The 17,344-nt window shown below is 40.8% G+C and overlaps 3 non-coding genes across 3 annotated transcripts; all 3 read right to left on the bottom strand.

Moving 5' to 3' along the window:
• Positions 1-3,754: 3,754 nt before the first annotated feature.
• LOC122942661 lies at positions 3,755-3,948 on the bottom strand. The gene has a single exon (XR_006390624.1). It is a non-coding gene; the product is annotated as a U2 spliceosomal RNA (small nuclear RNA).
• A 5,921-nt stretch (positions 3,949-9,869) lies between these two features.
• Positions 9,870-10,055, bottom strand: LOC122942747. The gene has a single exon (XR_006390685.1). It is a non-coding gene; the product is annotated as a U2 spliceosomal RNA (small nuclear RNA).
• A 5,909-nt stretch (positions 10,056-15,964) lies between these two features.
• On the bottom strand, positions 15,965-16,163 carry LOC122942677. Its single transcript, XR_006390637.1, has one exon. It is a non-coding gene; the product is annotated as a U2 spliceosomal RNA (small nuclear RNA).
• Between the last annotated feature and the right edge of the window lie 1,181 nt (positions 16,164-17,344).

The following is a 17,344-nucleotide window of genomic DNA, read 5'->3' as shown; positions in this document are numbered from 1 at the left end:
TAAATAAAATTCAATGGGCAACCCGTCAGGGCCAGGCACTTTACCTTTTTTGAAACTCTTGATAGTATTTAAAACTTCTGCTTCTGTGATATCTCTGTTTAATTTCTGTTGAGAGTTAAAATCCAAGATATTAGTAATCCCTTTAAGAGCATCATTTACAAAACTTTCATCAACAGTTTTCTCTTTAAAAAGATTGGAATAAAAATCATGCACTTTCTGTAGAATACCACTAATTTCTTTTTCGCCTTCCATTTCTTCTATCTGTGTTCTTTTCTCTATCTTTTTCTTAAAAAAGTATCTAGTACATTTTTCGTTTTCTTCTATGTATTTAATTCTAGCATTAAATCTAATTTCCTTACTTTTTTGTTCAATTAATCCTGCTATTTCTTTCCTGACTATAACGATATCTTCCTCTACCTCAATCCCTGCTTTTTTAAATTTATATAAAGTTTGTGGTTGTGTGGTTAGTCTACCATAGAAATCCCTCTTTTCTTTAGCTTTCTTGATTCCTAATTTGATAAAAAAACTCTTAATTTTTCTTTTCATACTCTCCCACCATATGGACATACACAAATTCTCTTTCTTATTTTCTCTATTTTTTTTATAGAAGGATATAAAGTCTTCTTTTACTGATGGATCATCTAGAAGGGTGACATTAAGCTTCCAGGATGCTTTACCTCGTCTATTTAAAACTGATAAATTATGGCTGAAAGATAAAATTTTGTGATCAGAAATAATGTTTACATCAATATTGCATTCTTTTGTTACTAACTGGTTTGAACAAAAAACAAAATCAATTCTGGAACTTACATTCTTATTTCCCCATGTATATCCTTCATTTTCAGGCAGATTTTTATTACATACCTTAAAACCATCAGTTAATTTAAAATCAGAAATTAGATTTTTTAGCAAAAGAGATCATTTATCATAATTCCTACTTGTTGAATTACTTTGTCTTCTTTCTCCTTTAAGTACACAATTAAAGTCACCCGCTAAAATGAGAGGAATAGAATCATTAAGAAATACAGATAAAAGTTCCAACATATCACACCTTTCTTGTTTTTTTGGTGATCCATAAAAATTAATTAATTGCACTTTAGAGCCATTAATATTTACTTTTACCATTAGAATTCTGCCTGGCCAAATTTCTACTGTTTCAACAATATCCACATTTCCTTTAAAAAGAATTGCTACTCCTGCCGATCTTGACTCATTTGAGCCTGACCATACTGATGGCCCGTATACCCAATCTTGTTCATAGTTTTTGTATTCTTGTTGGTGTGGAATTCCACACTCCTGTAGAAAGAATATTGTAGCAGTTATTATTGATAGATAGTCCATTATCGCAGAGGTTTCCATCTCCTGTCCCATTAGTCCCTCTGTGTGAGGAACCTCTGGAGCCGGAGTTTCCGCGATAGACTCTGCAATTGCAACATCAGATAATCTTACCGCTGCTAATGTCTCCTGAGGATCCGTTTTGCGCCTTTTTTTCTGACGACTTTGCTCTTTATTTTCTCCTTGTGACTCCATCAGCACCGGGCTTGGATTCTGGGTATCTGGGATTACCGAGGGAGAGGTCTTCTTCATGGTTGAAGGTTGGCTGGCACTTCGTTGTTTCCTTTCTTTAGCTTTAATGTCCCATATACTTTCACCAGATGAAGCAGGTTCTTCTGCATTAAACACAGCAGGTGTAGTATCTTCAGCTGGTGGACCTTTAGGTTCCTGATTTTTGGATCTATGAGGACAATTAGCACAGAGATGACCAACATGATAACATAACCGGCACTTCCTTTCTGCTGGACATTCACTACTGTCGTGTGCATCACTCCCACATTTATTACAAGTAGCATTGCAATCTTCTTTAAAGTGTCCATATTTTTTACATTTTCTGCAAAAAATACCCATCCCGTTGCAAAAAAAAGTCACCATTCACATGACTTTTTTTAAATCTGGCTGGTGGAAGCCAAAATCCACTTGTCTCATTTGAGTCACGGTATGGTTTTACAGAGAATTTCCACTTACATGTCCAAATCCCGCAAGAATTGAAAATTTGACCAAGGCCAGAAACTCCTTTAAAAAAGGTGGACAAAAAGGTAACAATTTCATCATAAGGTACATATGGAGAGTACATCTTAATAATGACGAGCATAGAGTCATCCGGCATATGTTCAAAAACCTTAAAGTTTGCAGCTTTTGGATTCAATTTTACATCATTCCAAGTCTTCATAAAGTCTTTGCATATTGCTCTAGTAATAAATGTAACATCGTAGATACCTCTTTTGACGTAATCCTGGATAGCCAAAATTTCCCTTTTCTGTATATTGCAAAGGTCCACCAGCACTTGGTCCACAAGGTAGTTCAGGGTCTTCAGATCAGCTGTCTTGGTAAATTCAAAGCGCACCGAATTCTTCAGTCTGGCATAGGTAGGAACCGGGTTTTCCTCTTCCTCCTCCATAACTAGAATAGAAAAGCGCCCTCAGTCTCCGAAGAAACTTCAGACTAGGGGATCCCTTCTCAGTTCCCAAGGTAAACCCCCTCCCCTATAGCAGCAAGGGACTTAAGCCCAACGAAGGGCGATGTCCCAGGGCCGAGGAGGAGGGCCTTTGAAACTCTTGCAAAAGCAAAAACCCAATTGCCAAAATCAATCCCTTGATCTTGCCAAAAGTCCGAGAAGCGATAACACGCTCGGCCTCGACAACGGGGCCGCTGTTCGCAAACGCAGAGCACTTCTCAAGGCAACAGTCTACAGGCCTCAGCCACAAACACAGTCCGGGAGGCTTCTCTCTCTCACAAACCAGGAAAAACGTGCGTCCTACGCGCTGGAATCAGCAGCATGCTCTACTTTTCGTATCTGCATTGCTCCGCCCACAACTTCTGGTCACGCCTTTTCGTCGCACGCAAATCCTTGTGCCAAGGAACGCCAAACAGAAACACGCATGAGGAGTGAATGGAGAGTAGTAGTGTGAAGAAAAAAAGAAAAAAAAAAAAAGAAAAAAAAAGGCTGTATGGATTGTTGATTGTGATGTCACGGCCCCATTGTTGAGTGTTCCGTCAGGGCCCTTGTGATGTCATCCACTGACCCGACCTTACTTGACCTCTGACCTGACAGGCCTCTTGTGACACGTGCAGTGTTCCGTCCATTGGCCAGACAAGGAAGGTCCAGCTATTGCTGATACATAGGAAGTGCTGGACTACTTTTTTACCTACAAGTCATCCAGTTTAAAAGATCCACAAGAGGGAGACACAGGCAAACAAACTTCACTTGTTTAATAAAGCAGTAGGAAAACATAATTGGTTACATCAAGCAAACTTGCTACAAAAGGGTCAATTCTAAGGAACAACTCAGCAGACTGCCCAGGTGTGCACAACAGGCCCAAATCAAAAGAGAGGTGCACGGAGTGGAGGAAGGTCCAAAAACTGCATTCAGGTGATATCCTAACACTTCATTCAGATGATAAGCCAATTAACACAACAATTAAGCCATCAATCTTAATTGGATTTGGACTGTGAGGAGAGGTGACTAGCTGGCTGGGTTGCTTGGTGCTGGAACAAACCCACACACAGGTGATGCAATTAGGAGATTGACAGGTTAGATGCAGCAGCACAAGGGATGCAGAAAGCAGCACAGCAAAACCCTGACACAGGAAAAGAAGGAGAAGCTGAAGTGCAGGGCACAGCAACTTTCCACTTGCTTGCTGGAAGGATCCTTGAAATCCATCACTCAATGTCATTCTGTTTTTTGATACCAGATTAGAAGGGGTGCACCGGTCCTGGAGGTACTGCAATACCAGGTCAATGCGTGGAGTGGACAGAGCAAGCTCTTTTTCCATCTCCCTGTTCGAAAAATCCATTTAATATATGGTCCCCAGATAGGGGACGTATCAGATATTAAACTGATAAGAACAGATTTTTATTTTTTATTTTTTTCTCCATCAGTCAAAAAACACTCTTAAATCTCTGGTCATTTCACCATTCAGTGACTCACCATATTCAAGTGATCTCAACATCATCTGGACTTATTTTACTTTTATTAAAATGATAGAAAATACTTCAGACTCTTTTAACACAAATGTTTCCATTTTTCAAATTTCCACCATTCCTCAGCTTTCCCTTGATCCCATCTTTCCCGATCATACAAGACCACTAAATAAACCCTAGAAAGGAATAATTTCACCGTATTCTGCTCAGATATTTTGGTTTTCCTAAAAATTAAAGGTTTCTTACATCCCATAACGTTGCTTTTAGTATTGTGAAAATAATCCAATATTTTCTGGTTTCCACTCTTCTAGAAAAATCATGTCCAATCAATAAGTGTACGTATCCATAATCAGAATCAGATATAACCTTCAGCCAACCTTTCAAGTGCAACAAAACCTGTTTTGTGAACACACAGGACCAAAAAATATGTTCCAAGTCCTCCACTCCTCCACATCCGTCTCTTGGACATACTTCCACAACATCTATACCTCTTGTTCTCAGGAAGGCTCGTGTAGGCAGACACCCATGTAGAGTCATCCAAGCAATGTCCAGATATCTATTAAGAATTCCTGGGGTCCAAAAAAGTTTCCATATAAACTCTGACTGTTTAGCATTAAGGAAAGGCACATCACTTATTACTTCATTACTTCTAAGTTGTCCCATTAATGTTTTTTTGTTGATATTAGTTATACAACTCAGATCGTATTTTTCATAAAAAGATCTTATGGTCACATAGAAAGCAGTTTCTCAATCCATTTCCATTTAACAAACAGCCATCCTATCAAATATTTTATCATACAAGCTGTTCTACTTTCAGCTTTAACAATGTTATAAATCAATAGAAAGTAATGCATGTTCAAAAAGAAATCGATATTTGGAAACTCATATCCCCCAAAAGTTCTCCTCTTCATTACAATTTCTCTTCTGGACTTCTCCATTTTAGAGCTCCAGAAGAAAACAAATAGTTTCCTAGTTATTCTTTTCAACCATAATTTCCCCGGTGGGAAGATCACAGCTGTGTACAAAAGTAATGGCAATATAATAGCTTTAATTATTAATATCTTGCCTTTCAAAGATAGATCCCGTAATTTCCAGAATGCTAGTTTCATATCGATTTTAGCTTCTAATTTATCAAAACTCTGTTTTCCTTTGAGATTGTTCTCAAAAACCACCCCTAGCACTTCAATATCCTCTTTTTGCGGTACTTCTCTCACATTGATTTCCACCTTCCTCCCAAAATTACATATTTGACACTTATTCCAATTAACTCGCATTCCAGATACAGCACAAAAGATTCTCAAATGCAGATTTGCACGATTTAGATCCGCCTGTGATCCACACACAAGGACCACATCGTCCATATATGCTAAAGATTTAGCATTCTGCCCATCCCCTCCAGGAATATGGAAACCAGATACATGTTTGTCTTTTTGCAAGGTCGTCAATAATCCTTCCATTACACAGATAAAGAGGATAGGTGAAAGCGGACATCCCTGCCTCACTCCTGATTTAACTTGAATATTTGGACCAACATGCCCATTGACCCGGATCCTACTACCCACCTCCTTATATAGACCCTGTATGACTGTAATTAATTTCTGTGGCACTCCCATCTTTGTCAAAGTAGTAAACATAAAACGGTGAGAAACTTTGTCAAAGGCTTTCTCTAAATGAATACCTTCCAAAATTAAAGGGAATTGAGCATTATTCGCATGAAAAATCATATCTCTCAAGAGCAATAAATTGTCAGATATCCTTCTTCCCGGGATAGCACAAGTTTGATGTACTCCAATCATAAACTTAATTATATGACTAAGTCTGCTAGCCACGATTTTTTGCTAAAACCTTATAGTCACTAGTTAATAGGGTAATTGGTCTCCAGTTTTTAACTTCTCTCCTATCACCTTTCTTATAGATCAAAGTGACTACCCCTTGCTTCATCGACTCAGACAACGAACCGGAGTTAAAGGCATATTTGATGACACCCACCATCTGCTCTTTAATGAAAGACCAACAAGAAATATAAAATTCAACGGGAAGCCCGTCAATACCCGGGGTTTTACCTTTTGCCATAGCACTTATCACATTTTTAACTTCATCCTCAGTGATTTCCCCTTCCAAAAAATCCAACTCACCTCTTGGGATATTATTTTCCAAAACCTTACAGTATTCTTCAATTTCTTTATCTGATGCTGCATTATCCTGACCAAATAAAGATTCATAGAACTTACTAATTTCATTAATCATTTTATCTCCAGTTATCTCACACCCACAGACAGCACAGAGTCAAAAAAGCCTGTTCATGTTCCTCCAAATGTTTAACTTTTGCCTGTAACACAATCCTTTTCCCTCGTTCCATCAGCCCTTTTATTATTTCCTCTTTCACTTTACTCAACTCTCCCTCTACCTCAAAGCCAACACTTTTTAATTTGTATAAGGTCTCTAGTCTTTTCACCAAAACAACTTCTCTTTCTTTTTCTTTTCTGGCTTTCCAGACACCAACGCCTTTAAGATAATCAGTCATCCTCTTTTCAGTCCAATCCCACCACTGTAATATATTGACAAACTCTTTTTGTTTCCCAACACAGTAATTAAATAATCTTTCTAACTCTTGCATCACATCTTTGTCTTCTAGCAAGCTAATGTTCAACTTCCATAACCCCTTCCCAAAGGTCACAGACTCTGTCATACAAACCTCCGCCTTAACAATTTTATGATCAGAAACTCCAACCATCAAGTTCTTACAATTCATAATTTTGATCCCTTGAGAAAACAAAAGAAAATCTAATCTTGATTTTACAGTACCACTTTCAGCAAAAAAGTAAATCTATCTACACTATCAACCAATAGACCAGCATCCTGGTAGTGTAGATCTTGAATAATTTGGTTTAAAGCTATAGAAGAAGCGTCTAGCTTAGACTCAACCACACCCTCTCTATCAGTAGCAAACCTAATACAATTAAAGTCGTCTGCCACAATTGTAGATGTTCTACCTGGCAAATAAAATTTTACTACTTCAAAAAAATTAATCCTATCCTTTTTCTCCACCGGAGCATATAAATTAAAAATCCTCATACTTTGCCCCCAAAAATCAAATTCCAGAATAACAAACCTTCCTGTGATCACAATTTTAAATTCTTTTACAACTATATTTTTGTTTTTGACCAATACCCCTACCCCCGTATTCCTATTCTCACTACAAGGTGACCAAAAAGAATTAACGTGACACCATTCAGAATCCAAAGGGGCGACACTAATGGCACATTCCTGTAAGCAAAAGAGGTCAACACTCATTTTACCTAATTTGTCAAAGACACCTGCCCTTCTATGAACATTCCCTATACTTCTCACATTCCAGGATGCCACTACTAAACTCATAGTGACTATAATAAAGTAATACTTCCAATCCATCTTAATTCTTGGCATTTCTACTTAGACTGACTCTCATCAACCTATCTACACTTTCTTGCTCTAAGAACACATTACCAGGCGAACCCTGAGAGGCGTTGTCACAATCCCCTGCAAGGGAGGACAAAGCCTCAAACCTATTTGCGTGCTCATACTTAAGTCTTTTATGCATACCACCCCCAGACCACTCCCCTTCTTCCTCCCCAGAAGACTTTGCAACACATCTTTGACCGGGTGTTATCCCATCTTCCGAATCAACTTCACAAAAGGTAGATGGACTGATTGGACTCATCACATCCAAAACTTCTCCACTTATTTCATTAGAGAGCTCATGAATCATCATTTCCACATTTTCATCCCCAACATTCACCTCCTCTGCACCTTGTTGGGAGTTACCTGAAAAAATCTACATGTGGACACCATCATCACGGTCAAGAGGAGGTTCCACTACCACATTATTTTCTCCCATTTCATTAGCCAGAGAGGAGGGGGCTCCACCGTCACATTGGTCCATGGACAAGCCCTCCTCTTCTGCCAAACGCGCCATTTCACGCACCATTTCTCTCCTCCTCCCACCATCCTTCGCCATTTTGGAAAAAAGGATTTTTCCACCTCTATCACATGCTCTGGCCATATGCCCCGCCATTCCACACAGATCACACACCCGTTCATTTTTACACTCGATAGACTTATGACCCGGGTTACCACAGTTTTTGCAAACCACCCCCTTCTGACAGAGGTCTTTTGTATGTCCATACTTATTACAGTTTTGACAATAAGAGGTTTGCCCCTCAAAAAAACAATAGCCTCTTTCTCCTCAGATTGTAAAATTCGCAGGGGGACAAATGTATCCTTCCAGGCTAGCATTGTCCTTTTTAAATACAACAAAGAACTTCCATTTTCCATTATGCATACACCATTTGTTAAGCATCTTTTCTCCTCCGTCGATTTGCTCACAAAAACGGTAAAGATATGCTTTGACAATGTCGATGTTTATCCTAGGATTATACATATGGACAATCAATTTCCGCCGATATTGCTTGAAACAAGGTTCAACATTCACTTTATCGAGAATAGCCTCTCTACTTGCCAACATTTTCTCCACCGCATTCAAACAGTCTGCTTCTGAATATAAAGTCAAATCATAAATCCCTTGGGAAGGAAAATCCTGTAAACATTCCAAATCTTGGGATTTCAACTGCAGTACCTTAAAGATCATTTCCTCCACGATTGTCTTCAGAGTTACCTCCTTCTTGAATTCAGGCTTGACCTGGAAGCGGATTGTGTCTTGTCCACCACGAAAAGACGCCATCCTGTCGCTTGAGAAGAGATCCCCACTCGAGCATCCAGGGCCCTCCCAAGGAGGACCCTATGAACACACCCCTCAGCTTAAAACAGGCAATAAACCAAGATCTAAGCCAAAAGGCCGAGAAGCGATGGTCCTCAATGCAGAACACTTGTGAAGGCGATAGGCTACAGGCCCCAGCTGCAGAGATAGTCCGGGAGGCTTCTTTCTCTCACGAACCAGGGAAAACGTGCGTCCTACGCTCTGAAATCAACAGCATGCTCCACTTCGTGTTTTTTGTATCTGCATAGCTCCACCCACCACTTTTGGTCACGCCTTTTATTTGCACGAAATTCCTGGTGCCAAAGCGCGCCAAGCAGAATGACCGATAAGAAGTCAATGGAGAGTAGTGAGAGAAAAAAAAAAAAAAAAAAAGGTATCTAGGCATTGTTGATTGTGATGTCACGGCCCCAATGTTGAGTGTTCCGTCAGAGCCCTTGTGATGTCATCCAGTGACCTGACCTTACTTGACCTCTGACCTGACAGGCCTCTTGTGACACGTGCAGTGTTCCGTCCATTAGCCAGACAAGGTAGGTCCAGCTGTTGCTGATACATAGGAAGTGCTGGACTAGATTTTAGCCTACAAGTCATCCAGTTTAATAGATCCACAAGAGGGAGACACAGGCAAACAAACTTTTCCTAGTTCTTTGTTAAATAAGTAAACAAAATTGGTTACATCAAGCAAACTTGCTACAAAAGGGTCAATTCAAAGGAACAACTCAGCAGACTGCCCAGGTGTGCACAACAGGCCCAAATCAAAACAGAGGTGCACAGAGTGGAGGGAGGTCCAAAAACTGCATTCAGGTGATATCCTAACACTTCATTCAGGTGATAAGCCAATTAACACAACAATTAAGCCATCAATCTTAATTGGATTTGGACTGTGTGAGGAGAGGTGACTGGCTGGGTTGCTTGGTGCTGGAACAAACCCACACACAGGTGATGCAATTAAGAGATTGACAGGCTAGATGCAGCAGCACCAGGGATGCAGAAAGCAGCACAGCAAAACCCTCACAGAGGAAGGAGAAGCTGAAGTGCAGGGCTCCTGAGGCAGGGCACAGCAACTTTCCACTTGCTTGCTGGAAGGATCCTTGAAATCCATCACTCAATTTCATTCTGTTTTTTCATACTGGAATAGAAAGGGTGCACCGGTCCTGGAGGTACTGCAATACCAGGTCAATGCGTGGAGTGGACAGAGCAAGCTCTTTTTCCATCTCCCTGTTCGAAAAATCCATTTAATATACGGTCCCCAGATAGGGGACGTATCAGATATTAAACTGATAAGAACAGATTTTCTTTTTTTTTTAGACCTTTCAGTACGTATTCAGCACTCAGTATACATCATCTCGGCATCTCTAAAAACACCAAATCCATAAAGAGTACCTTCTACTTCATCATCATGGTCTTTTGTTTATTTAATCAATCAAGAAGGAACCTCCACTTTTTATACTTCCACACCCCCTCACTATCTAAACCACCACCGTACTGACTATCCCATTTATAAACAAAATACAATTTAGATACAAAAAATTTCACACATCTAAAGCCTCTCTCTTAAACACCCACAAATTCCTCACATCCCATAAACTTTCCATCATACAAAATATTATAAACCATAATAATCTAGTATTCTGTTTACCACTCGCCCCAATACCACACAAAGCCACTTTCCAACTCATTTGCGTAACACCCGTCAGTTCTTTTACCAAACCTCCAACCCCTTTCCATACTTCTTGTGCATACCTGCAATCCCAAAACAAATGTCTTACACTTTCACTCCCACCACAACTTTCTCTTGGACACAATTCAGATCTAATCAAACCTCTCCTTCTCTGAACCTCTCTCACCGGTAACGCATTCTGCAAACTCAACCACACTATATCTTTTTGTCTATTCGACGTACCTTTAATTGAAACATTCTTCCATACCCTTTCAGCTTCACTCGAACCCAAACCCACAATATCACATGCAATCTCTTCCTTTCGCCATACATTCAACACATATTTCTTGTTCCTAAACTCATCCATCTTAACACTTAACAAATCGTACTTCTTAATAAAAACCTCTATTACCATATACCATTTCGGACACACAAAAGCCACCGGAACTCTGGCATCCCTCTTCTTCCATCTCAACCCATACAACATCCAACCTGCCATGTATCTCATCATATATGCGCACTTACTCTCTTTCCCAATCAAAACCACAAAACTTTTAACATAACTTATACCAAATGACACCTCAAAATTCGGAAAATCCAGCCCACCATTCTCCCTTAACTTTTGCACATATTCCCTTTTCACTTTCTCCATTCTGCTCCCCCATAGAAAGGAAAACACAATTTTCTCCACCTTTTTGAACTTCACAACATTCATAGGATACACACAAAACACAAATGCTATGATTGGCAATACCACTGCTTTCACTATTAGAATTTTACCAGTCATAGTCAACTCTCTTAATTTCCAAAAATTCAGCTTTCTTTCAATCTTTCCCACACTCAATCCAACTTTCATCTCCTTTCATATCATCATTAAATAACACCCCCAATATTTTGATCGGCCCTTCCTCATATCTTACATCCTCCATTCTTACTCTATTATCCCCAAAAAGTTTAAACGAACATTTATCCCAATTCACTTTAAACCCTGAACCTCCACAAAACAAATCCAAGATCAATCTACCTCTTCTCATTGCAGCCATATTATCACTCAGTATCACAATATCATATATATAACCTAATACATTCACACATTTCCCCATACTCCCTGGAATTAACAAACCTCTCATTACTTTATCACTTCGTACCATACACAACAAAACCTCAATCACACTAATGAACAAAACCGGAGACATTGGGCACCCTTGTCTAACTCCGGATGCAACCCTTATCTTACCACTCAATTTCCCATTCACTAGAATCTCACTTCCCACTCCTTCATACAACATCCTCACACATTTCAAAAACCTCTCTGGATACCCCATTCTCCTTAGTACTTCAAACATAAATGCATGCGCCACTCGGTCAAATGCCTTTTCAAAATCCACTGATAACAACATACATTTATTTTTCCTATCTTTACAATCTCCAATCATATCCCTTAATAAAAACACATTCTCAAACATACTCCTCCCAGGCACCGCACACACTTGGTCCTCTTGCACCACCTTACCAACCACCTCACGCATACGATTCACCAAACATTTACTAAAAATTTTATAATCTACATTCAACAAAGTGATTGGTCTCCAATTACTCAAACATCTTTTCTCACCCTTTTTAAACAGCAACACAACCACTCCTTCTTTAATTGAGTCACTCAGGACTCCATTTGTCCACATATATCTGCATACATTACAAAAATCCTCCCCCATCCAATCCCATGCAGCCACATACAATTCTATCGGAATCCCATCCTTCCCTGGTGTTTTATTCTTTTTTGTCCCACACACAATCTTCTTAATCTCCTCATCCATAATATCCTCACACAATAATTCCCTATCTTCCTTACATAAAGTATTTTTTATGCAATTTAATACATTACCCTTCAAGCTCCTGTCTATCCTCTTTTTTGCATACAAATTTGCATAGAACTCCTCCACCTCTCCCATCATTCCCTCCCCACTCACACATACCCCAGCCTTATTCATAATTTCACACATATCTTCCTTTTTCCCACACACCTTCTTAAAGAAAAATCTTGTACATTTCTCATTCTTCTGCATCCACTCAACTATTGACCGAAAAATTATTTCTTTCCCTTTCCTTTCAATGAACTGTTTTTGCTCTTCCCTAACATTCTTGATAAAATCATTCACTTCCACACCTAATTCCTTTAATTTCCTCAGCCATTCCAACCTCATATTCAAGTCGTTGTATTTATTCCTCATCATCCTCGCTTTTTTACATCCCCAACTCTTAAAAAAAACTCTTATCCTCCCTTTCAACCATTCCCACCACTTCAAAATATCATCAAACTCCCCCTTTCTCCTCTTCCACTCCCCATATTGAAATCTAAAAATACCCATAATTCTTTCATCCTCTAACAATCTTACATTTAATTTCCAAACACCATTACCATACGTATTTTTACACCCACCTTCCACTCCAACCTTTAGACATTCATGATCTGTGAAAAACACCCCATTCTGTGAAAAACTTATGCAACTAAGATTTTTAGAAATAAAGATGAAGTCATTCCTAGACTCTATACCCCCTCTATCCGAAATGAAGGTGCTTGGTGGTGGTTTCCCCATTACTGCTTCAGCCGTATCTAGAAGAGAAAAATCACTTATCAATTGTTTCAATTGCACACCTGACGTATCTTTCTCTTCACCCTCAACCACACAATTAAAATCACCTACTAACATACACGGCATCCTCCCTACCAAAAACACCCCCAACTTACTCAATAGATTCACCCGCTCTTCTTTTTTTGTTGATCCATACACATTCAACACTTTAATCCTCCACTTTTTAAACTTTACCACCACCATCAAGCATCTCCCAGGCTCCACCACCGTATATGACTCCACACTCATACATTTATTATTTAACAAAACGCCCACCCCCACATTCCTATTCCCACTCGCCCCAGACCATACAGACTTGCCATAAGGCCACTCATCCGCGCTTAAAGACATTGTTATCCCGCATTCCTGTAGGCAAATAATATCAGCGCCCTGATATTTCACAAAATCGAGCACTACAGCTCTCCTGGCTCTTGATGTCAGCAGCCTCACATTCAAGGATATGACATGTAAGGCAGTTCGTCCTTCCATGCCTTGAGCCATCTATTGATATATTTCCCAATCCTCCATCTGGAAATCATCCGAACCCTTCGGGAGTGTGGCCACCTAAGGTATAGTCCCCAGTCCCGACTTCTCCTAAAAAAGCTATCTCGTTGGCGACGTCAGTCAGCGGGTAGACTCTTTCATCCCCAGAACTGCCAAAGTCGCTCACAGGGGAATATGCAAATCTGGCTTTTTTTATGCAAGCCTGATCCTCCTCCTCCTCCTCAGACCTTTTGTCTTTTGTGAAGTCACCTTGCTCACCTGTTATACCCGTAGGGCTCTCTTCACTCCACATAATCGGCGTTGTAGGGTCAGCAATCTCTGACTCCCCAACCCCCCGGAGGCCAGTCGCCTCATCAGACGGAAGGGGAAGAAACCCCACCTCATGGGAGCATTCCATCTCTCCCTCCTCCTCACCCAACCTCCACCCGCGGTGGAACCGGAGCCCGGTGAGGTTCTTGAGATTTCCGAAACCTCATTGGAACCTGAGCAATTACCGTAGAGGATCCCCCAGAAGCTCCCTGGGCGGCATCCGCATATGTTTTTTTCCTCGGCCGCGGATTCAGCGGACAATCCCTGAACACATGGCCCGACTTTCCACATACATTGCATATCACCGGGTTTACACAGGAGCCGGAAGAATGCCCCTCCTGATTACACTTAGCGCACACCTTATTTGAAACACTACAGTTCTCCAGAGTGTGGCCAATCACCTTACATCTCCGGCAGAAGCTCGGAGCACCATCAAAAAACAATAAACCTATATCTCTTCCGATAGAAAAGGATTCAGGTGGGTAGCACATTCCACCAGCACATGAAGTGTCCCCTTTGAATTTAACAAAGTACTTGTGCTTCCCGGTCCATAAACTCTCAGAGTTTAGGATTTTGTGTGAATACCTCACCAATTCGCAAAATCTACTCAAGATAAGTGAAATAACGTCCACAGACACATAAGGACTGTACATATATACCACCAGAGGCACATCATCATTATACAGCAGTGTGAAACACAACCCAACCAACTCCGGATTATTCTCATGGCTTTTCAACCACATGTGTAGGTTATGACAAGCCTGAGAGCTCGTTAGCACAAGGGTATAGCGCCCTTTCCTTGGGTCTTGTAAGCATAAAATATCCTCACGACTTACATGTAACAGCTTGAACAGTACCTGGTGAACAAGGTGCTTCATCGTGAAGATTCCTTTCTTTTCTTCCGCCACATCATTGCCAAAGCTATTATGGACCCGGAAATCTCCGCCCCCCGCCGAGCGTATAATGATGCCCATTCTCCAGCCGTACGCCGTCCGACTTCCACTGTCCGCCGTCCGTCCGTCGATCGCCTTCTCAAACCTCAGCCTTGGCTGCGTCCGGACAAGCCATGATCGCAGCCAAAAGGCCGAGAAGCGATAACCAGAAAAGGGTTCGCCCTACAGGCCGATGGTCCTCAATGCAGAACACTTGTGAAGGCGATAGGCTACAGGCCCCAGCTGCAGAGATAGTCCGGGAGGCTTCTTTCTCTCACAAACCAGGGAAAACGTGCGTCCTACGCTCTGAAATCAACAGCATGCTCCACTTCGTGTTTTTCGTATCGGCATAGCTCCACCCACCACTTTTGGTCACGCCTTTTCTTCGCACGCACGGACTTCCTGGTGCCAAAGCGCGCCAAGCATAATGACCGATAAGAAGTCAATGGAGAGTAGTGAGAGAGGAAAAAAAAATACAATTAAGTATCTAGGCATTGTTGATTGTGATGTCACGGCCCCATTGTTGAGTGTTCCGTCAGAGCCCTTGTGATGTCATCCAGTGACCTGACCTTACTTGACCTCTGACCTGACAGGCCTCTTGTGACACGTGCAGTGTTTCGTCCATTAGCCAGACAAGGTAGGTCCAGCTGTTGCTGATACATAGGAAGTGCTGGACTAGATTTTAGCCTACAAGTCATCCACTTTAATAGATCCACAAGAGGGAGACACAGGCAAACAAACTTTACTTATTTAATAAAGAACTAGGAAAACAAAATTGGTTACATCAAGCAAACTTGCTACAAAAGGGTCAATTCAAAGGAACAACTCAGCAGACTGCCCAGGTGTGCACAATAGGCCCAAATCAAAACAGAGGTGCACAGAGTGGAGGGAGGTCCAAAAACTGCATTCAGGTGATATCCTAACACTTCATTCAGGTGATAAGCCAAATAACACAACAATTAAGCCATCAATCTTAATTGGATTTGGACTGTGTGAGGAGAGGTGACTGACTGGCTGGCTGGGTTGCTTGGTGCTGGAACAAACCCACACACAGGTGATGCAATTAAGAGATTGACAGGCTAGATGCAGCAGCACCAGGGATGCAGAAAGCAGCACAGCAACTTTCCACTTGCTTGCTGGAAGGATCCTTGAAATTCATCACTCAATTTCATTCTGTTTTTTCATACTGGAATAGAAAGGATGCACTGGTCCTGGAGGTACTGCAATACCAGGTCAATGCGTGGAGTGGACAGAGCAAGCTCTTTTTCCATTTCCCTGTTCAAAAAATCCATTTAATATATGGTCCCCAGATAGGGGACGTATCAGATATTAAACTGATAAGAACAGATTTTTTTTTTTTATTAATATTTATTTATTATTAAGACAAAAGCAAACATACGAGAAAGCAAATATTAGAAGAAGCAACAACATCAAAACATAACAGTGTTCCACATATTTACTTAATCAGTGCTCTCCATTTTTTAAATTTCCAAACTCCCTCCGAGTCCAGACCACCATCCCGTTTCCTGTCCCAGAGATAAATCACATAAAGTCTCGACAAAAATATTTTGACACACTCATTCACCGATATCTCTTCCCTCTTAAACACTAATATATTCCTAGTGTCCCACAGGCATTCTATCACACATACTATTACGAACCACAAAATTCTTGTATTTTTCCTACCACACGCACCCAATCCAAACAAAGCCACCTTCCAGTCCATATACCCGACTCCTGTCAGCTCTTTAACTAAAACACCCACCTTTCTCCATACTTCATTCGCATACCTACAATCCCACAACAAATGTCTCACTGATTCACACCTTCCACAGTCTTTCCTTGGACACATTTCTGTCCTTACTAAGCCCCTTCTGTTCTGCACCTCCCGCACTGGCAGAATATTTTGTAAAGACATCCATACTATGTCCTGTTGCCTATTGGACACTCCCTGTATCGCTAGTTTCTTCCACACAGTTGAGGCCACATCCGGTCTTGAACCCACTATAACACATACATTCTCTCTCTCTCAACTTAGCTAGCACCTTTCTCTTATCCTTGAACTCTTCCATTCCTATTGACAATAGATCATACTTCCTGATAAAACTTTCAATTACCTCATACCACAGAGGACACTTAAAAGACACAGGCACTCTTGCATCCCTTTCACGCCACTTCAAGCCATACATCATCCATCCAGACATTTATCTCACCATACAAGCACTCTTATTACTCTTCCCCACCAAGCACACAAAAAACTTAATATAATTCAAAACAAGAAAAACTTCCAGACAAGGCATATCCAAACCACCATTCGCACACCTTTTGTACACATGTTCTCTCTTTAGCCTCTCCATGCGGCTCCCCCAAAGGAAAGTGAACACTAATTTTTCGGCTCTCCTAACATTCCTTGAGGATGCCGGATACACCCCGGCAACAAAAAGAATAACAGGCAAAATCACAGTTTTTATAATAAGTATTTTCCCCACAAGTGAAAGGTCTCTCAACCTCCAAAAATTAAATTTACGTTCCAACTTTCTCCCGCATTCATTCCAACTCTCGCTCCCTTTTAAAT

This window comes from Bufo gargarizans, chromosome 6, assembly GCF_014858855.1.
Source record: "Bufo gargarizans isolate SCDJY-AF-19 chromosome 6, ASM1485885v1, whole genome shotgun sequence".
Classification (NCBI taxonomy): domain Eukaryota; kingdom Metazoa; phylum Chordata; class Amphibia; order Anura; family Bufonidae; genus Bufo; species Bufo gargarizans.
The sequence above is the reverse complement of the archived record's forward strand: the minus strand, read 5'-3'. Positions and strand labels throughout refer to the sequence as shown.